Source organism: Parambassis ranga, chromosome 13, assembly GCF_900634625.1.
Source record: "Parambassis ranga chromosome 13, fParRan2.1, whole genome shotgun sequence".
NCBI classification, from domain to species: domain Eukaryota; kingdom Metazoa; phylum Chordata; class Actinopteri; family Ambassidae; genus Parambassis; species Parambassis ranga.
The window spans coordinates 4,917,153-4,940,288 of NC_041033.1; positions in this window are offsets into that span (position 1 = coordinate 4,917,153).

The following is a 23,136-nucleotide window of genomic DNA, read 5'->3' on the forward strand; positions in this document are numbered from 1 at the left end:
GGTGGCCATTACAGCGAGCCCCCTCAGGCCATGCCACAACACAAGCACACACACATACACAAAGCAGCAGCAAACAATGGGAAAAAACTGTTTTACTAAGCATACACACATTCTCATATGCACATGCTTTCTCTTTCCATCTATCCATCCAGCTCAGCTTGAGGGTCTCTGTGAGTGGGCTTCAGCCCCATGCCTGCGCCTTGGCCACATTAGCAGCCTGGCGGGAGATAGGCTGGCCAGGCTTGCCAACAGCCTCCAGCTAACGTCCTCCCACAAGAGCTGGCACCCTTCAGATGAGCTGGAATGGTCACAAAGTGGGAAGAATCTAATCCGGTTTGAGTCTTTTTTTTCAGTGTCCTCAGCCGCCATGGGGCTTATTTAGGCCACTTTCCTCTCTAAATAAATATGAAATATGGGTCCTGTATGTGATACGTTCACAGGGATTTATTGGATTAAATGGATGCAACGCAGAGTGGGGTTAAAAGATACTGTGATGCAGCAGTGAAGCCAATTCAAACCCCTTCACTGTGATATCACATGACAGGTTTATGGTTTCTGCATTTAGTGTAAGTATATCCTGCAGCTATGCCTCTCTGTGTGGACTAACACCTGAGTCATCAGTCATCAGACTGCTTCCATTTGGTCTGAGTTACCTCTTTGGCCAGGATCATAAAGGTGGAAATGCATCTTACCTGCATATGGGATGGGGGCGTCTTTGTCCAGGGCCACTAGTGGAGGATCCAGCAGGACAACATCAGTGTTTTCAGTGATCACCCCATGGTACGATGTCTCGATCCACGGCTTGTGTTTATTCACTGCGGAGACAGAAAGTAAAATGCTTACAGAGAGCTCTCAAAATAAATCATCAGTAGAATTTCACCCAAGAAACGCTTCACAGACACACAGTTTAACTTCACATAGAGAAATATACAGTGCGCTGCAGAATACATGTATATTTTACTGACAAAGCTCCTCCAGGCAGTTTCTATGAGACATTCTTATTTTGCTAATCTCCCCTGCTCCTCCGTTTCTTGCTTTTGTTCTTTCTTTTCCTTCAAAGAGTCCCCACAGGTTTCAAAGCACAGTGCCACGCGTGATCAATGACCACCACTGAGCTGCCAGCACAAAACTTCATAGGCCAGAGTCAAAAAAGGTTCATGAGCTGAGGGCCTGATTATGTGTCATAATACAGCCGTTTGTTGTGTGTGCGTGGCACTGTGCCGAGCCATTTGCCATTTGTTTATCATCTTAAAGTCAAAAGAAGAAGAAAAAGGGTCCAGAGAAACAAATGAGGCCTTTTAGATAAAGCCAGAAAAAATGTGCAAATTTCATTTTGTCCATTTTCTAAATGTTGGCTTACAGATTGAAAGCGACAGAGCTGTTATTTAAGGTCGCCGGGGATACATTATTAAAAAACAGAATATTTGGTTTAATGGAGAATGAAGTGCATAAACAGTAATTACACTCCATTCAGTGACAGGAAAACTAAAGATGGAGCCTTTCTAAGTTCTAATCAAGCAATCATTGTTACAGTCCACTTGAGGTTTTCACTGAATGCCACTAAAAACCACTTGGCAATGCTAAAATGTGTATTTCCAAACAAGCAAGACAATACCAGACATTATCGTCCTTTATATGTACACAAAAAATGCTTTATCGTTCAGAAACAAATGCAACAGCAATTTCATTTTAAGTTAATCACTTCCATACAATTTAATTAGCTGCTTTCACAGTACAAATCTGATTAACGCGTTCTAAAGCAGCGATACCCACGCAGGAGGTTGCTACTTCAAGCTTAGGGGCCACGAAGGCTAGAAAAACTATAAAACTGCATACTTCTAAGCAAACTGAGTCTGTCAGCTAACAATGAGCAGAAATGTCAGTGGTTAAAAGTGATAATTAAATGGTTAAAATCACCTGAAAGTAGTTGCATGAATGGTTGACATACTGTAGTTTCCTAAAAGGTCAGAATGAAGTAACACTGTAATGCCCAGCTACAGGAGCTCGTTCAGCAACAGACTCCGACTCCCACAATGTCATGCTCTTTACTATGTAAAGGTTCATACAGTAGTATGTTCTTTAGGTAAGAACTCAGGGATTTAAATGCTGTCTAGGTATTTAGATATTTATTATATAGTTCTATTTCATTTCAATTATCCTTTCTTCTATGTGTCTACAACAAACAAGAATTTCCCCTCGGGGATAAATAAAGTAATTTCTGATTCTCTGATCTCTAATTTGTCCCCCAAATATGACACATGGTAATGTTTATGGTAATAGAACATATACTGTAGATATATTGCAAGACATACAACACATTACGTTATATTCAACATACAATCATGGGGTTGATAAGTCCTCACCCAGATGAACACATATGGAGATGCTGCCTGAGTATATATGCACACTTTCTATATTTAAAGACTAAAATATCAAGCCCATGTTATGTTTTCCTGGTGTAAACAGGCTGCCAAACTTGTAAATTTCAAATTTGAATAAGATCAAAGTATGTAATAACCTATAGATAAGATGGTATATAAATGCCTGGTAAGATATAGGATATATTTAAGCACAACGTGTAATTATGACTTCGACGACTGTAAGCTGCAGAAATCTACAGAGACCCGGGTAACACATGCTAACACCACTGGGATGCATATTCATGAGCGTCGACCCAGAAGCATGGCTAACACAGCACTGATACAGTCAGAGGAGATCATTTACAGGGCAGTGAGAGAAAACACATTAGTCTATTAGAATGTGATAATATGCATGAGTTTGTTACAGCAGTGAGGGGTAAAATGACTCTAGATTTCAACTGTAAATGTCAAACTGTGTCATTTTGGGAATAGGTATCTTGCTGATGCTGCTGTACAGAAATTTCAAGGGGAAACATGATTTATAGTGTCATCACTGTCGCTCCCAAATGTAACTGAGACAAACCTGTTCAAAAACACTCTTATGGGAGGATTTTTCCAGACTACTCTGTAGTCAAAGTGATGTAGAACAATTAGCACTCTGGCGCGCTGCTAACAGACAAATTATATTTTCACAATTGTCTCATTTAGCAGGACATCAGGCAGTGTAGAACAGAAACTCAGACAGCTTTGAAAGGATGAAAAAAGCTAATCTGCTGCTCCAACTTGGGACAAGTGCATAACCCCAATAAATGTGTAATACAGGGTATAACACCATTTGAGCACAATGTGTGACAGCTAATGAGGAGTCTAGAGAATTGAAGGGGCTTGTCTTCAACATCATATTCATACTTCTTGCAGTTTAGGAGCCCTATTGACCTTTTAATCCACAATGCTCAGTTTGTGCCACTCACTGCGACTGCTTAGCAGTGTTAGGCTGATCTAAGGGTTCTGTTCTGCATTATGAACATTTTCTCTTGTGAGTGCACCCAGAGTTTTTATAGCCATAAAATACACACAGTAATGACCACAGGCAGACAGCTCAACATCAGTTTTGTCTGTGATATCAACACTGCACAAGATGTAGCGTATCACTCCATCAGTCAGTGTGGTGTGCAGCTAGCTGCATCCCCATTGTGGGTTAATGACATCTCATAGAGTTCATGTGTGTAGGGGATGGAATGGTTTCTCACTAGGAGTGATGAGAGCATTAAAAGGAGAGTCCACCTCCAGTAATCACTGCACTATCTCATCAGGGGTTCCACCTTACATGTTAACCCCACCACAACTCATCCGATCACTGGTAAGAAGTACAACTCTGGCACCAACCTAAGAGGATGGGGGCATTGTATTGACCGCGTGAGTCATGCTCTTGAGTCATTAGCTCAAAATGGATGGATAAGCTTTTCTTTTTCTTGCAAATAATGGAGGCTATCGGGGGTCGAGGATAGGTAGACGGGTTGAGGGCTCAGTGGAGAAAGAGACAGACCATCAGACGCATAGATTCCCAGGGGAAACGTTGCAGCTGCTTACCACGATCGAACCCAAGATGGCAAGTGCTAATGCCTTGACACTAAGTGATTACCTACATACTCCTCCATGCTGGATGGAATCAAAACTAAACACAGTTAATCCTCTAATCAATAGGGAGCGAGCACCACATCCCACAAATTTGTCTGCATCATTTCTCTCCACAGGTAGGCTCAGAAAGGGGTACTACTCAGAGATAGTTTCTTTGCCAAAGTCTTCAAGCTTTTGTGAACCAACAACACACACCAAATAGAGCATTTGTCCTTTTGACATTTTGACTGAACTGTGCGATGCACATCTACAACTTTGCCTTCAGGCTTCAGACAGACTCTAATAGAATGTGTGCTTAAAAAACGTCAGCAAACACACACATACACGGGCTTGGGGAAAAAAAGACTGCCACCCAAGTGACCCCAATTTTTAAAAGCAAACACCTTGAATGGCTACTAAAAAGCACTAAATGGCATACGATAACCCGTGTTTGAGAATTGAGGGAGGCCGATTTGCTGGCATCTTATGAAGCCTGGCGGCTGTTTGGCTAAACACGACAGGCTGAGATACAAAGAGCCTTTTACATCTCAAGGACAGAGCTAGAATCAAACGTGTCTTTTTTCTGTTTCATGTGTTAACAAGCTGAAGAAACTGCTCACAGCAGATTGTCTGGTCTGCTTATTTGGACCTGAGGAGGAGGTTCTCAAAGACCACGACCTTTGGCCTCACAGGGGTAAACAGCAGGGTGAGTTCTGGCTGATCTTGGATCTGAATTGCATTACTCATTTGCATCAGTCTTAACCATTTCCTTGTAATTTTCTCTTTTACAAATGAGTGAAGTTAAAGGCCACGTAGTGATTTTTGTACTTCACATCAATTTAATCACAGGGTTTGAGGAATACAGTTATCAAACCTGTCCAGGCTAATATAATCAGGTTGTGTGACAGCTAAAAGGTGAATGCCGGTGCTTGTGTGCCCTTTACTGCTGGCTGCCGGTCAGCGGGACTATCTCCCTCTGCCATTTCACTGCCAATTAGGCCGAGAGTTGTGGATTTGACTTGAGGCTCTGTGCACGGCAGAGGCGTGACCAAGCGATGGTGTGCCGCTGTAGCTGTGCTGTTGGGTGTCACCTCTTAACAGGCAGGTTCTGCAATCCGAAGAGACCCAGGGGGACAGGGGAGGAAGAGAAACAGTTGTAATTAAAAAGAAATCTGTAGGAAATTAAACTTTGATTGATAAGGTCAACAAAAGGGGCCGTGATGAATACATCAGCATAATGAAAAGTAAATGCAGCAGAGACAGTTAGCCATTACTGCGACCAACAGGCAATTACAGCTACACTGCAAGCTGGGAGCTCCAGCCAGCTCCAAGTGGCTCAGAGATGTCCATCAATGTGTGGCAGTGAATTATCCAGAAACATCCTCGCTCCGCTAACATCAGGGGGATATGTCTCTGCTCACATTTTTTTTCCCCCACAACCACTTCATCATTGCAGTGATCCGTGTCTCTTTGAACCTTGGAGATCTTTGCAAACTTTAATCTTCTTTGCACTCGGTGTGGTGCCTTTGTGCTTCAGAGAGCAAGCTGACAGGAACCATCTGCAGGGAGAGGACTTCATTACATATAAAAGCTTCTAAGTAGATTTCTGGTCTAGATACACAGAGTCCACAAGCTCTTAACATTGAGTTTGACTGGAGATCAGTTAGATAAAAGGGTAATGCACATAGTCTGCAAAACTAATAACACTGACGTCACAAAGTGCTTTATTAGTTTGAATGCTTATTTTACAAAAATACATATTCACTAAGGAAGAGGTAAAGTCATGTATGGCCATAGATTGTATCTACAAGGACAAGACGCTGAACACTAATACTGTCTGACTGGGATTAAGTAGCTAACAAACTTGGTTCAGTTTATGAAAAGATCATAGTTTTGGTCCTTCATTGCTAAAGATTGTTGTTGTTGCTGCTGACATTAAAGAGTGATGGAAACTGTATGACAAGCTGGAAGTTAGATCCCTCTAGATACACTTAAACCTAAAAGCAAAGAATAAAAAGAATATATAAGCCTTGGTTCCATTTTGGTTTATTAGATTTCATATTTCTGTGTACACTTGTGTCTCGAGAGGGACAGCAATATTAGATATATACAATCCATCCATCCATCTTCAGAACCTACTGTGTCCTGTAGTACAGGGTCATGTTCCTGCCAAAATACCCGGGTCACATTGAGGCTGTCCCTTCGCAGTCCCTCTCAGACGGCGACACCCTGACCTGTGCTGTGCTTCTTACAGAGCTCCTTCTGCTGTCCTCACAGACCAGCGTCTGGAGGACATTCAATGGGGAGACTAAAATACACACTTTCAAACTGTCTACAAACACATTGTGTCCTCGGGGTTGTGATTGAAAATCAAATCATGACTTGGCCTGAAAAGAATTCACCTGTTGGCCCTTTTTTTTTTAGCCTTTTGTAGCTGTTGTGTTTGGATTTAGTTTCTTGAGATTATGAGCTGTTTGTAGCCCTGGGCTGGGTGTGATAAAGCCAGATCACATTGTGCTTTTTTGGTGTTTTTGTTCAGAGTGGAATAACCTAACAATTCAGGGGCCGCTCTGCATTGCCCTAGGTGTGTTTATGTGTAAAATGTAGTATATAAGCCTGAGCATGCTGCTTCTGTGGCCTCTGGCAGGTTGTGCATTCTGGCCATGATCCTAGTGCCTGGTGTGTGTGTTTGTGTGTGGATGTGTGTGTGTGTGTGGTAGTGCTCGGCAGGGCGGCGAGGCTGGCTGGACAGCAGAGCAGTGTTACAGCAGGACCCCACGGCCTCTGAGCCTAACAAATCCAAAGCTGCAAGCCCACACGGCACCCTGTGAAACCACCCAGCAAGCGCTCCAGCCGCGGTAAACAAAACAACACAGTACAACAAACAATCAACCTCAAAGGTTCACAGACAAGCAGATAAATCCAGAAAGGTGCATTTATATTTCTGCACTGCACAGATATAAATGGAAAAAAAACAGAAAGGAGGCAAGTGCTGCCACACATATCAAAGTCCAGCTTTATTTGCACTTCAGTGAGCAATGGCATTTTTGTTTTGACATTTCTCTCTCTTCTACCTCTCAACATTGTCCCTGCAGCAAAATGATAGAGCCCAGACAAAGGTCAGGCTTTTATCATGAGCTTGTTTTCCATCCACCTTGGCTGAAGTGCAAACCCCGCCTCTGGTCAGAACACAAGAGCAAAGAGGAGCTGGAGAAAGAGAGAGGAGAGGCTGAAAAAACACTATACAAATTGACTGGGTTTGCCAATGTGCTGTAAGTCACAGTGCTGCCACATTACTGAATGTGTTGCTCTACTTTCAGATGGGGACTTATTAACCTGCAGAGATAGGGAAAAAGGCTCACTACACAGTCACAGTGCAACTGTGCTACCCTACCTACCCGCCCACCGTCCCTGGGGAAGGGTGAGAAAAACAGAGAGAGAGATGTAGGAGTGTTATGTATTACGGTGCACAGAGAAAGAAAACCCTAAAAGCATCCAAGCATATGACCATAGATGCATAGAAGCTGAACATGCACTTTTGCTGCCATTACCCCCAGCTATCATGACCCCTCTTTATCAAATGGCTTCACAGTCACAAATGTTCTCTCTGTGCGTCATTTGAGAGCCATTATCCCGGCCCATTATTGTATGTGCATTTTAAGGTATGGCATTTACAGCTTCCTGCTTTTCCCACATGCACTGGGCACATGGCAGGAGATACACCTACACAGGACAGTAAGCTCAGGCAGCAAAGGAATCCAGAATGGTAAATATGTACTGAAAATCAAATGGCTGGAAAACCTACTCAGAATAAATTACATGGCAATGAAGCTTGCATACTGTGGATTTTTTTATTTTATTTTTTTTGCATGACTGCACAATAGGTTTACATCATAAAATCACACCATGGCCCAGGTCTCCCATCTGATGGCAAGATAATGTTCGCATTTATTAAGTTTAACAGAAAAAAACCCGTATATGCTTTGGAAGTTTATCCTGTAGACTGATTTTTCATCTATTTCTCAGACCAATTCATAATACATTGCCCTAAAATTACACTCAAATGGCTTATATAAAATTTTACAGCCACAGACTAATCCACAAGGTGCATACATCCACCAACCATGACAAACACACACGAAACAAAAAAAATCAATACAGAAGCAGAAATAAGGTCATAGGGCTTATCATTAGTGACGGACATACTGTACTCATACTTGACATTGCTTTCGGCACTTGAAATAGATTTGTTTTCCACATCATTAGAAAAACTTAAGAAACTTGTTGAGACGTCAGATATTTACCACACCCCGGAAGGCTACGTCAGTTCTCTGGCTCAGTTATATGTGACACCCTGTTCTGTCTGTCTGGCCCATACATATATATTAAATTTATATACAGTACCATTCAAAAGTTTAGGGTCCCCAGGCCAGTTCTATAGCTTTTCTGATCACATAACAGTTCTGCTGTTATCACAGGAGATTTCTAATAATCAATTAGCCTTTTTAACACGATTAGTTAACACAGTGTACCATTAGAACATAGGAGTGATGGTTGCTGGAGAAGTGCCTCTGTATAGCTATTCCATTAAAGATCAGCCTTTTCTAACTAAGAATAGTCATTCACCACATTAACAATGTCTAGACTGTATGTCTGATTACTTTAATGTTATCTTCATTTAAAAAAATAAAGACATTTCAAAGTGACCCCAAATTTTTTGAACAGTAGCGTATATTTGTTATTCTATTCTTTATTTGTTATATATCTTATTATCTGTTTTTATCTTTTATTTAATTCAAACCACTACACAGATAAAAAAAGAAACTTTAACAAAATAAATACATAAATAAATAAAGGGAACAATGATACACATTTCTGAACTTTGACAGATAAAATAGTTAGTACTCAATAATAGTGGAGTTCGTGCCTGCATTGGGAAGCAGCATTACATGAATGTATTAAGTATTTTCTGCTCAGTGGAGTGTAGACACCGAAATAATGTGTTTTTATTACTTTTATTTGTATATTTATTTTGCTTTGTCACACACAAAATGCACATTAAAAAAATGGCTGACAATGTATGCATGAGGATTGGAGTCAAGTCTTAGAAAATTCTGCATATAAATGGCTCTCAGACAAACACACTCCTGCTGATTCAAACCACTTTGACTCACTCTCTCAGCTCAGTGAGAGTCTCTTATCTGCGGACGGCCTTAGTGTGAGCTGTGTGCGTGTGTATTAGTGAGCAAGGAGTCTGTGCAAAACACAAGTTTTCAAGTCTTTTTGATCCTTGCAGAATTTTGTCTTGGCCGGTTAATGTGGTACCTCAGGCCAGCTGTGAAACAGGGGTTGAAAACACATTGAGCCAATAAGAGTGTCCCCGGTGTAATCCTTTTAGAAAGGCTGAGCTTTTGAATTGAAGGCCACCGTCTTATTGAACATGAGGTGCACTATGCACAGTAATCTGGTTAAAGAAGAGTCTGTGTCTGGCTGCATGTGTGTGTGTGTGTGGCACACACCACAGAAAACACTTAGAGCAGCATGACCTTGGGAACAATTCGTCCTTGTGTCTCATCTTTTGTTCATATTTTAACTTGTTTTTCTACTTTCACACTCATATCTCCAATACAGGTGCCTGTATATCATGGACACGTGCTCCTTTACTCAGACACACACACACATATCTCCACAGCACTTATTCCCTGGTGTTCCTAAGAGTGTGTGCATGATTCCCCCTGGCAGTCCATTCCATTTTGCCTCTCTCTATCTTTCTCATATCACTCTAAAAATCGAAGGCAAGTGGGCAAGGAGATGTGATGAGAGGAAGAGAGTATCCCTACTGGGACTCTCTATGGACCTCTACAAAACACACACACACACAAGCACACACGCATCTAGTTCATCTCACCTCGTCCTGAAGGGATCAAGTGAAGAAAAAAAAAAGAAAGAGCTAAAACATGTAATTTCTCCTCTTCTTCCTCCCCAAATGACGCCCAAAATAGAGAATTCAGATGAGAGGAGGGAAAGTGAGAAAGGCCATGGGGTTACAAGAGGAAGTGAGCTCCAATGAATTGTACTACTGCTATATTTAGCATTGGTTATAAACTGAATGACAACATTGAGTGACAACAAGGTCACTAAAGGTAATATAGGTAATACAGTAAAACATGTGCTCTTGTGGTTTCTTCAAAGACTTATATGTTACTTTTTTATTATAATCTGTCTAATTAGGTCTTTTTCACCATGGTTTAACCCTTTAAGAATCTGTGCCAACTTTTAAATTTACTGATGTGTTGTTATCTATGTGTTTTGCAGCTAATAGGTCCCAGCTGTAGTTATTTACAGGTGTAGTTGTTTACATTAAACACCCTGTCACAATCATGCACGTGCCTAATACAAACAGACATTCAGATAATAAGCAATGGTAATCATCCACATATTGATACAGCACAGCACAATATTGAGCATCAGTATTATTGTAAATGCAATAATAAATGTGAAATGTAGCCTGGACCTACAGCTCCCTTTTTCTTTCTGTGCTCTGCAGGACCTGTTAAAAAACTTAGATGCTCAAATCAATGAAATCCTCTTTTAAATGTCTCTGCTAACTTGCATGGTGCAACCAGTTCCTAAGAACTTATCCTGTACAAGACGTTTAAACTGCGTTTGAACTTACTGTACGCACAGCTGGTGCAACTCAGACACGTAGCTGATGCAACAGCCTGCAGAGACAGTTATCTTCCCTTTTTTCTTTAATAATAGGCAAGAACCAATGTAAATTATGTGCTGAAGCCCTGTCAGCTTATGTTGGCTCATGGGCAACACGATAACCTGTCTCTATAGTCAAAGAAAATGGAATCTGGACTTCAAGTTCATATAAATTCTCTACCCCATGCAGCACTTTCAACACCTTACACCATGCTGCACAGCATCTTAAAACCAAAAAGCTTGTGTTTAACCTGTCTGGCAGTTTTTTTCATTCCATGGTCGAACTTGGAGTATGACCATAATGGCCTGACTGTGAACTGTGAGGTTTGGATGTACACGAAAGAGAAAATTGCTTCAAACTCACTTTAACCTCCACTGTATATCTGAGAAATATGTACCAGATCACGAACGCTGCCTGTCTCACATACACAAACACTGACGCAGTAGCCAATCAGGCTTGTCTGTTGGATGTGTTCTTGACATGTCTGACATACTGACAGCTATTTCCCTGCAAGAAGATGAAGGCAAGAGGACAGTTATTCCCTCCCAGAAGACAGATCAAGAGGATATGCGCAGCAGCACTTGTGTGTGTGTGTGTTGTTACTGTGCCTGTTTTAAGCAGCACAACTACAACAGGCTTTCAGAAAAAAGTTGATTGTAGCTCTGGCTAAAACACAATAGCAGCCATCCGGCACACACACACACACACCCACAGTCTCCACTTAAACAGCGCACATTGGAAATTCTGACAAACAAATTATTGTACCATTCCACCCACTGTTCGTTTTATGATCTACATCTGCACCTCAGGTCCAATGTACTGTATGTGGCATTTACACAAGTGCTAAAGCAATCACTTATTTTAGAAAGAAAAGTGCTTTTGCATTACAATATCCTCTCAACCCTCTTTTTAACCCAGCCAAAGATCAAGTGGCGATTTTTATTTCTATTATACTAAAGAGAATAGGACTGAGAGAAAAAAAGAGAAAAGAAAAAAAAACACCGCTTATTGCACACAATTTACTGAAAAGTTGAACTTTGTTTGTTTCGTGCAGGGAATTATTTCAGGTGGAAAACACATGGGGGTTCAGTGGATTTAGCCTGACATCTGTTAGAGGTGTATTGTACTGTAGGCACTCTGAAAAGGCACCTGCCTTGTAATACAACATAAAACAAGCCTCCACCATTTAGCGGCATGGAGGCAAAAGCATGTCAGCCAAGTGTAGGAACATTATCCCTCTGAACCCACATTTCTGTCTCACTTAGCCTTGAGATCTGTGTATTTTTTCCCCCTGTGGTAAATAAAAATGCCAATTTGCCAGGAGTAGCAATGACTGGAGAGTAATGGGACAGTTGGCAGTGTGTACAGTGTTAGGGGAAGTGATTTGGGATGTTGGCTGTGATGGTGGCCTTGACTTGAAACAAAGGCTCAGTGGAGAAACAATCTACCTGACACACACACACACACACACTGATGAAGAACCCACACCAGCTGATAAAACACATGCATAAACAGATGCATTTATAACTGCCACCTATAATGAAAGAAAAACACAAAAATAAACTGCAGACAACATCAGTGAGGTCATTTGTTGGCCTAGATGCCATTTCTGTATAAAGAACATGTTTTCTCCAGGAGCTACATGCATGAGCCCACATGTACAAACACACCACGCATAAAAAACTACAACACAAATAAATACATTCACAAGCTGCAAAACGTTGCTACATATGGATACACATTGTGAAACTGTGAACTGCAACATAACATATTTTTATAGCACATCGTGTCATATGCTATACACAACAATAATATATAATATTATTAATTATGTATTTTTGTAAAACCTTGTCACTTTGATAGGATAAATTGGTAATTTCATCACTGTTGCCGAAAATTACTGCAGCATTGCCATGGTAACATTTAATGAAGCAACAAACATTAAGCAAAATGAGTTTTGGTATCTAGAGAGGTGTATTATCACCACAAAGTCTTGATAAGAAGCTATTTTATTCATTGGTCTGATTTTGCAGTGGTGCTGTATTTTCAGCAGTTAAAAGTTCAGTGTTATTATTAGGCTAGAAGCAGTGTGGAAAAACTAAATATAAAACCAAACAAAGCCTTAAATAAGACACACAGAAGAAAACATGAGCAGCTACAAAATCTGCACTCTCATGATGATTCATGGTTTTTAGACAGAGAGAGAAGCAGTGCTGTGGATGTGAAGGGTTTAGAGGGTGAAAGCGCAGAGGCTTAGATGCTACTTACATCACTCTCTGAATAGACCCACATATGGCATGTCGCTCTTTGTCCCATTAGACCAGTTGGCTAGCTCGGAGGCAAATCATTTTTGACCCTGCTGCTACAGACGGTTGTGTGTGTGTGTGTGTGTGTGGCAGACAGACACACACAATAACAAAATGTGTGAAGCTGTCAACCTTTGGAGAGCGAACAGATTTCATCAGTACGGAGACTGAAAAACAACATATTTACTGTCCTTGGTAAACACATTCTGACACAGTACAGACAGGAAGTTTCTGACCACTGGCCTCTCTCTCTCCCTTCTGAATTTCTCTCATGTTTGATGTGTCGGGTATGGAAATATACCTGACAGTATAAGTTCACAGATTTGTATGAAAAGTTGACTTTATGAACATGTAGCCAGAAAGTAAGCTGCTAATCATTATTAGCATTAAAAGCCAATGGGACACAAAGTGGGATTCCATCCACATCTGTGCTGGGACTCGTGTCATGAGATCATAACACATAAGCCACAAAAATGTGTGATCTTGCACAAAAATAATCAATTTATCCCCAAAAAAGATTTTATCATTCACATTTTAAACATGCAGTTTGAGTTTGTTTTCTATGCTAATACACAAGGTGACTCATTTTGCAATCTGTAACAGCATGATGCAACTCTTAAGTGTATTGAAAATATCATTGAGTGTTAGCTTAGTTATCAATGGTAGTAATTTCAGTGGGCTTGTCCTGCTTCTGAAATCAGGGGCCCTTTCTTCCAAAACATAACTTTTGAAGAGTAAAACAGACTCAAGCTGAGGCAGGGTTTTGTGAACAATCACCTGATTGTATGTGTAATGATTCAGGCAAAGACATTTCTCTGAATAAACAAGAAAACATAAAAGCTGAAAGGGTGACCATTCACTCTCTCTGTGTGTATACTCTGCTTCATTGACCCAAGTGTTGTTTGCCATTTTATCTTTTTTGTTTTTTTCTTTCTCTGATTGGAATTCACTCTGAATGCACTATTCATGACTCCCAGAGTATACAAAAGACCGCAATCCCATTACAGCCCTCCATGCTCCAATCTAAAAGGCGTTGATTTGAATGGCTCCACTTTGGGTTACACCCATCTCAACCTGCTTCCAATTATTTCCCCAAAGCGATGACAGGTCAACAAAGGCAATTACATTCAAACGGTTTGAGGGAGCTATTTTCAACTCAGAAATAAGAAATCATTTAATATAAATTACTATGATTATTGATTTTTTTTTAAAAAACTGCTAGTTTGAACAGTTTAAATGTTTTATAATTCAACAACCTCTTTTCATTTGCTTCCAATCAAACCCTGAAACTACTCAGCGGTCCACTCAGAGGGACAAAACACAGAAGAAGAATTATTAATAACTTCATGTGAGAACTTCTTAAAGAGACTGCCAGCTAGATGAGTCTATACATACACATATAGCAGGAAAAAGCTTCAAACTAAACATGAAGATTGATCACACTAATACATCTTTCTTGTGACAGCTCAGCGTGTTCTTCATCATTCAGAATCAATGTGAAATGTCAGATGTGAGTGTGAATCTTCTGCTTCGTCTATATTCTGCTGACAAAGTGCTGAGAGCATACTGTATGTATTACTGTCTGCTAATCAGCTTCAGAATGCCTGTTTTGTGAGGTGTGTGATAAATTGAACTGAACACCACAAGGGAAACGGAACCTGTTGTGCTATAATCAGCCTAAATGATATTTGGTTATGAAAAATTGCTTTAATCTAGAGCCAAAGTCGGCATAATGGAGCACAGCCATGCGTAGCGTGAGGCTTCAGTTTTGGTGAGGCTACCACCTGACACTTGGCCATTTGCTCATATTACGGCATCTGAAGAAGATGAATGCTTCACAGAAGTAATTAAAGGTGAGACTCACAGGTTTCTGACTTTAAAACAATGCTCATGCTCTAACATTTGCATGTCATAATTAAAATTTCTGTTCAAATGTAAGTGATGGGTGAGAAAATCAAACGGTGTGCCCTGAGTCTAAAGTGTGAACGTAGTGCATAGTGCATGTTCAGTGTGTTGTTTGTGTGGGAATTGTTTCCACGATATCTGGAAATGGTAAAAAAAACAAACAAAAAAACAAGGATCATTTCACATAATATTATAAAGTTTGTCCTGTTTTAACTCTCATCCTAAAAAAGTGGCAAAAACCTGGCCTGTCAATGACTTTTTTGTGTATTGTGTGTTTAATCACAAATGCTAATCACTACCAGACGTGGGCCTCATGGTGGTAGCTTAAAATGGCAGTGGTAGATGGGGAAGTTCTGTGTATTTTACGCCCAACCACAATTTTTACATAAAAACTAGCCCTGTTTTTGTTTTTAACTCATAACCAACCCAGACTGAAAACGAGACGCACATGAAGCACTTCATCACCACACTCCAATTTCTTAACAGGGTCTTTCATGGGTCCCGTATGCCCAGATGTGCCATACTGAGGTGTGTGATTATTGACTAAATGTGTTTTTCATTTGTCAGCACCAACACCAAATCCTTTCTGGAGAATATCTTGATTTTTTTCTTCCCAGAAGCACCTGGAGCTGCAAGTGAAGTAAAAATCTGAAATCAGAAGCATATGAGCACCTAGGTATGTTTTTATTCAGACTTGAAAAAAAGGGAACCTGAAGCTTCTTTAAACAGCCGCAGTCTATATTTCAAGGCTCTTAACCATGCAGAACTGCATGCATCACTGCATGACAGTCTTATTGCTCTGCAGTGACCTAACCGTGAACTCCTACACAAACCCCTCTATGACCCCCATAACAATGTTTACAGTCACCTCTATACCAGGAGAGAGCAGGATAATCCACATTCATGTCCTTCATGGGAAGAAAAGAAAGTCCTTGTACCTCGCAGTAGTATCCATCACATGTTACAATGAAATGACATAAGCCATTCTACTGGCAGCTCTGTAACCATTTTTACAGCTGGTGCCATAACACATCTCACACACTGTATCAGTGGCCCATGACTGGCCAATGCTCGACACATCTGCTCCCATCCACAGAGTGCAGAGCAGCGTCCATCGGTATTCCAGGTAAGACCTGATCCCTATGAATATTTGAGCTGCTGGCAGACCAGCCACCGAGCACAGAGAAAAAAAAAGATGCTGGGTTCAGTTCAAAGGCCTCTTAGTATCAAAGAGCCAAAGCAAATTCAGGGAGAGACAAGGGGATACAACAGCAGGTTGCAGAGGGAGATTGGGATTAGGTAATAATAGGCCATTAAAATCAAATGTACTCTTTTCACATGTTTTTCTCACCTACAGTGTATATGGATCACAGCAGCACTAATCAAGGTGTAAATACTGTAGAAGGAGACATTGTATTCGCAGATGGTAAGTCAGCACAGTTGGTATTAATCAATCATCTCGTAGATAAAGTGCCAATCCATAGTCAGATCAGGTCGTTCAGGTTAATGTGAATACAATGATCAAAGGCAGCCAGACGGCGCTTCCAGGTCTGCACTCCTCATCTGCACAGCTAGATAAATATTAGATAAATATTAGCTAATGTGCTCATGGTTCAAGGCCTAGCTGCATCAGAATTGTGGATCGGTGCATCTCTTATTGAAAAATACACACACACACACAGAGTTGATTAGAGAAAGGTCACTCCTCCTTCTGCCTCCTTTTCTGTTCACACTGCCATATTCAAGATGCATTTCTTCCATCTAACCCTCACACACACACACATGCAGAGACACACACACAGACTGTACAGAGATTTTAAAGCTTAGAGGAGTATAAACCTGCCCACAAATCCAAATATTGAATCATATAATTCCCAAGTGTTGAAGCAAGAAGGTGTAAGAGAACATGAGGTGGCAGCAGTGTTGGGATTTTCTGTTGAATACCTTCCAGGTGTGGAAAAGATAAAAACCTAAAGCCTCATTGACCCTCCCTCTGCTTTGTGTTACCTGCTCATGCTTTTGAGGGCAGCAGTGATGCCTCTTTCTTTTTATTCTGCACATTCCAACCAGCTAAAGAAACTCCAACCTTCATTCTCGGGAAAATAAATATATTACAGCTATGCATGATCAGAGTGCAGCGAGAGGAAAAAAGAAGGGATGAGCGAAGGGAAAAGAAATAGGAGCGAGAGAGAGAGAGGGAGACACTCATCCATTTTTCATGGCTGCTCACTGCAGCTGAACCTGCTGGACTGGAGAAAGAGTGAGAGAGGTGAAATTCAGGGATTTTTTTGATACAGCTAATCTTTTCTTTTTTGGTGTCCTCACATGTTTACTAAACTTCACTGGGAAGGCCAGATGGAGGATTTTTTATTTATTTTTTTTTATTTCACAACTGATGCCGGCTGCAGCACCTTTTTCAAGGTTCTTCTGCTTGTTGTAAATTGATCAAGTCAAGTGTCCACAGAATTCAGACCTCTGTTTTTGACTACTTGTAATTCTGTGAAGCAGACTCAAGAAAGCATGGGCATCCAGAACCAGCTCCAAACACTGTGTAACACACGTGCAGCGTGTGGCATCTAAATTCTGACCACACTGTCAATACATATGCGTTTTACATACTGTATACATGTTTATACATTATTCAGTCTATTCAGCGTGCGGTGTCAGTCTGCCGTCAGTCAATTTCTGACTTCCGGCCCAAGGGCAGCATTTGGAGGTCATTTTAGCGGGAAGTCAGTCATCTGCTTTCAGATTGAAGCACAGAAAGCTAATCCAATCAAATTCTCATAACTGCTGTTTATTAATTGTTCAGACTAATCTGATTACAGCAAAAGGCCACATGACCTGCAAAATGATAGCATCTGATAAAAATCTTATGCATTAGTCATACACCAATACTTTATTTTGCTCATTTATGAAATCTCACTATCTTCCTTTCGCTGCTGGTGTGTGTGCATGTGAGCGCGTGCACCACTGAAAATCCGGATAACCTTTCAGATGATAATCTTCTCCCCCATGACTCACACATTTCCTGAGCTAAATTATGCTAATGCAGCATTTGAGCCACCGGCTGTCAGTGAGAAGGAGACTGAGCCTCTCTTTGTGTGGATCGCTGTATTTTGGTGCATGATGTGAAAGGCAGTCGATAACAGAGCGGAGGAACTACATAGTTTTCTAGGTTTTTATGGCTAAAGGCATGTAGTCCAATTTGAGATATGGGGGCACATGTGAAGAGTCAGTCACACTATGTGTCTTAATGACTTTGGTGACCCGCTGACCTTTTCGCCGGTTTGACATTTGTTCAGCAACAACTAGATGGATTGCAGTGAAATCCAATACATGCAGTTTCACCATAACTTTGGTCATCATCTAGTAACAAAGCTACTACACTATGTTGCTATTACTATACATTGGTAGTACAACATGTATGTCATTGGTAGTGAAAATAATGTAAATCATCATCCATCATGGGCCACTTTCGTTGAACCAGATCAACAAATGACAAAGAGCTGCTGAAGATCCTTGAAATGAAGGAGCAGTAAGCGTATTATGATTTTATGATTATGTTAAGATCTCATTTAGGGAAATATCACCAAAAAGCTTCTCACTACTCACCATAAGCTACCTTTACACCTAAATTGCCCTTATTACTAACAGGCCTTCTTCACGGGATGTTGATTTCATAGCATCGGTGTGATATTAGTGTGACAAATACCCCAGTCCCAAAGTTAAAACAGAGTATCAATGTATACACTTAAATGTTGGGCTTGTGCATTGCTCCTGTTTACATGACTATCAGGAGAGATGCCATCCCTCTAGTATACTGCTCTTAAAATGCATTACTTCAGGTGCAGTGTATGTGAGACATTTGACATGAGGCATGCAGTTGTTGCAGCTCTTGTAACTTTGCATGGGCACTGACACAGTGTGCTGCTGGCAATTTATGGACAGGCGTTTAATAATGTAATGCTGTGAGGAAACGGATTCTTTCTCCACCTGCTCAACCTCAGGCTTGTATTCACTACTTTTTCAGCTCTCCACCAAGTTTGGAGAAACACATGTGGATTTTGTTAACTTCAGATACTTATATATTCAACTTTCCTCTCTGCCTCATTTTTTTGCCCTGACACATAACCATACAATGAGGCCAACTAAAAATATAGTTAATGTATTAGTGATGGCAGTGTATGGTGTTTATTGTTGCTGTGAATTGAATTATAACTTTTATATTACAGGAAATCAGTGCTTGTTACAAAAATATGAGGGTTTTAATAATACAAATAGCAGTACACTGGCTTTATTCACATACAACATCTATTAACTGCTACACCCCTTACCCATGGGGTACTCTACACTGCACAGATTTATCGAATAAACCGGCAAGGGAATGTAAAGTCACCAAACATCAGCAACCCTGCTTTAGATCCAAAAGATTGACTCCAACATGAAACTGCAGCCCGGACATAAACGAAGATTGTCTAATGCATGTCAACATGTGAGCTTATCTGCTTTTTGTAGTATTTAGCAGAGCAGCAGTCTGCCTGCAGCACGCCTGTTCATATCCGTGTAAGCCATCCTATCTGCGTGTATATGCACACCCCTCAATGTGGATAAGAGAGTAGTTTAATTATAGTCTGATTACACCTCAACATCTTTCCCTTCATCCCCCTCCTCCTCCTCCCTTTCCCCCCTCTTCCATCACTTTCCATATTACAAGGCCTCTTGTTCCCTATTAATGAGATGCATTAAAATGGATAGATTATCACGCCACCATAACCCCCTCCCCGTTTCTTTCCTTGCATTTTAAGGCATTGCAGTTCATCCGCTGCCTGTTACCGACCATCCATATTGTCTTCCACTTCATATTCTGCAGGCATCGCCCTCTGCAATACTTGTGCTGCACTACATACAATTCCCCAAGGAGCCAGGATACCAGTTAATCACTAGTTAAAGGAAACAATTTGTGTGGAGGCTGGATGAATGGTGTTCTTTGTGGTTTAAAGTTTAAGTAGTGTAATTATTGCTCAAGTTATCAAGGCGGCTCCAAGAGACAAATGCACAATGAGAGGCGAGGAACTTTAAAAGTATTCACGAGGCACTTTCTATAAAATCAGTACAATGATGCATAACTATTTCCATTTGGTGCAATTGAACCATTCTACCATCTCTATAGCTGTAACAATGTTGCTGAGAGTTCTTTTGCACTTTTGTTAGATTCATTGTCGATTTACCCCATAATCAGATTCCACCCTTAGCTGCAATTTTAATCTCCCATAATCCTCAGAAGTTTCAGTCCCATCACATGATGGGAAACTTCTCTTTGTTTGATTAGCTAAGTTCCATTTTGTTGACATCCCTCTCACTGTAATTATCATTTAGTTGCCGACACCTTTGAAGCTAGCTTGTCAAACACTACAGTATTTACCTTGGAGGAGATGAAGCCAGACAGGTGGGGATGATCAGCTTCCCGGCTGATTAGCTGCAATGTGATCTTACTTACAAATGAGCTGAGACATAATTAATATGTAAGGGAAGCTAAAATGTGTACCATTCGAATTTAACTGTGAGGTAAGGTAAGTTAGTCAGGTGCAGGAGCTGCAAGGATTCCTGAAAGTCAAACATAAACATAAGCTTTCCAGGTTTTGAAGATAGCAGGGGAGATACAGTATGTTATGCTCCACAAAAGACAGGAGGCACCCGATGTTGCGATTGTAAGAAAAAGTTCCATCTTATCTCTAGGATTTTTTTTTTCTAAGGAGAAAACAAACACCTCATCATTTTTTCTGTCTTTTTTTTGTAATTTCCTGCTATCCCCCCTCCCTCTCTTCTTCATCTTTAATATCTCTCTCCTTCTCAGTAACGGTTCCACACTGTCAGCCAGTTCTTGCCTATCTCTGGCCCAAAAGTGGCTGTGCTTGGCTGATTCTACTGATAAGAAACTGAATGCCTGCTGTCCACAAAGGGGGAGGAGAGGGAAGGAGGAGAGGAGAAGTGGGGGAAGAACAGGAGGGGTGTGGGATGGGATAAGAAAAGCAGTCACTGTTTTGTAAAAATCTGTAAAAATGCATGTGGAGTTAAGTTTATGTACTTAACTAGTGAGACACACAGCTACTCTCACCTGTGTGTACAGTACCATACAGTAAATTATGTTCCAGGGGTATTTAAGTGAGCCCCAGTGAGGTACTCCATCACAAAGACCCCCCCCCCCCCCCCTCCCGTCATGGGCTGCTGATACTGTATCAGTGGAGGATGATGAATCATTTGCATTTACATCAAATGGTGATGAGGGGAGTAGTGGAAGCAGTGTGGGAAAGAATGAGGGAGGGTTAAGGTCAAGTTGTACTTCATAGAGGAGACACTAATCTCCTCTGGGGGGAAAGAAAGGGAGTTGGAGGTGGGGTGAGGATGGGGGAGTATAGTGAAACCATATTGAACTGCTGTCTGGGGTGCTGCACCGGAGTAAAAGTGGGCAAACAATAAAGATAAGCGTACCTGATAGACTGTAAGAAACCATCCAGGATATCACCCATAGGTTTGTGAAGAGAGAGATTGAGTCTCAATGAGAGGCTCTGACTGTTTGGCTGAGCTATAAGTCTTACTTTTTATTGCACATGAATGTATTATGCAACAAATAGACGCACTAACAAGGTAAACAGCAGTGATGAAGATCTGGAGCAAATAAACAGTCTAAGTCTAAAGGAAGCATGAAAAGTGAGACGGGATTCAAGGTTACACTGCTTACCACTGACTAACACAGAGGTTTTAGCTGATGTTATTGAGTGAAAATATGCTCTGAGTGTTTTCTGATGCTTTTTTATTGAGACAGCCAGTTTCTGTAGAAAGGGAGGCCGCAGAACTGATGATGTCAGTAGTGTGGTGGAAACTCAAGTGATGGTCACAGCATGTTTGATGGAGAGGGCCGATACCGCCATGTTTTGCTCTGATAACTCAAGAATTTTTGCTGTAAGCCCACTATCAACTAACTATCAAACAATAAATCTCCTATGGACAAAGCCTTTTTGACTATGAAAATTGATTAAAATTATGTTGCTTGAGTCTTTTTCACTGTACATTTAAAACTGGTATTTATTGGATACCTGCCTACTTTAGTTAAGATTTGCTTAGCAGACCAGCAACACTAAAAAACAAAGGTCAAGAAGTCTGCAGCAGTTTTTAGAAAATATACTTCTTAACTATGTGGCAAAGTGCATTGTAAAAGTTGTGTGTGAAAGGTCAGATATCTCACAGCATATGTTCCCCCTGTCTACACTGAATTGTGAACAAATGTATTCACTTTAGCTTTTTCTTCAGTTTCTGTGAGTGGAAATGTGGACGTGCAGATGGGGAGCCAAAGTGAACAGAAAAAAGTCCACGTTTTTCAAATCTACCCATAATATTACCACCATGGTCAACATCTTGAAGGAGATTAAGATTTCTGTTTGAACTGCAACCCTAGGTTTGCCTCTCCTGTGTTGGTTGCCAAGACAAGGTTTGCCATGAGGTTTGTACACAACCTCTGTTGGAGCAAAGATCATAGATACATACACACTCTCTCTCCCACACAGAAGCAGGCCAGTGTGCATGCTGTGAGCAGTCTGTGCCCTTTGCTGCAGGTTTCCTGCTGCGCTACACACAGACCAATGCTCTTTTCTCTCCCCATATTCCCAGTGCTTGCACATAGTGATCTCTTTAATGACTGCTGAGAGATCAGATCTTTATTTATCAGACAGACTGAAGAATAAACTGCATCGACTATCTTTACTGAGTGTTTGAGCATCAAATCCTCTGCCCACAGTGACAGATATGTGCAAAGCAGTAACTTAAATCTATTGGCATACCACAGAGAAAGCAGTGAGTGACATGTTAAATGTTAATCTATGGAATGACTTTAGTCTAATTTTTCCAGAATCAATAAACATTTCAATTTCAGGCTGCAGTGTTTCTATCCCAAACATTCCTAATGATGCACAGACAGAACAAACAGAAGAATACGAAATAAGGGGGCATTAGGAGGGAAAGTACAACTTATGTTTTTCTAGTCAACTATTGGCCTAGATACACAATCATTCTTTATCAAATATAACTGCGTGAGAAAATAGGGGGAAAAGTAAAGTCTAATTAGAAGCTAGTCACAGTGACGTCAGCACCATCTGCACATTATCCTTACGAGGCTTCACACAAAGCACTGTAGCTAGTGCACCCTCATATCGCTATGGAGACCAAAGGAAGAAACCTGATT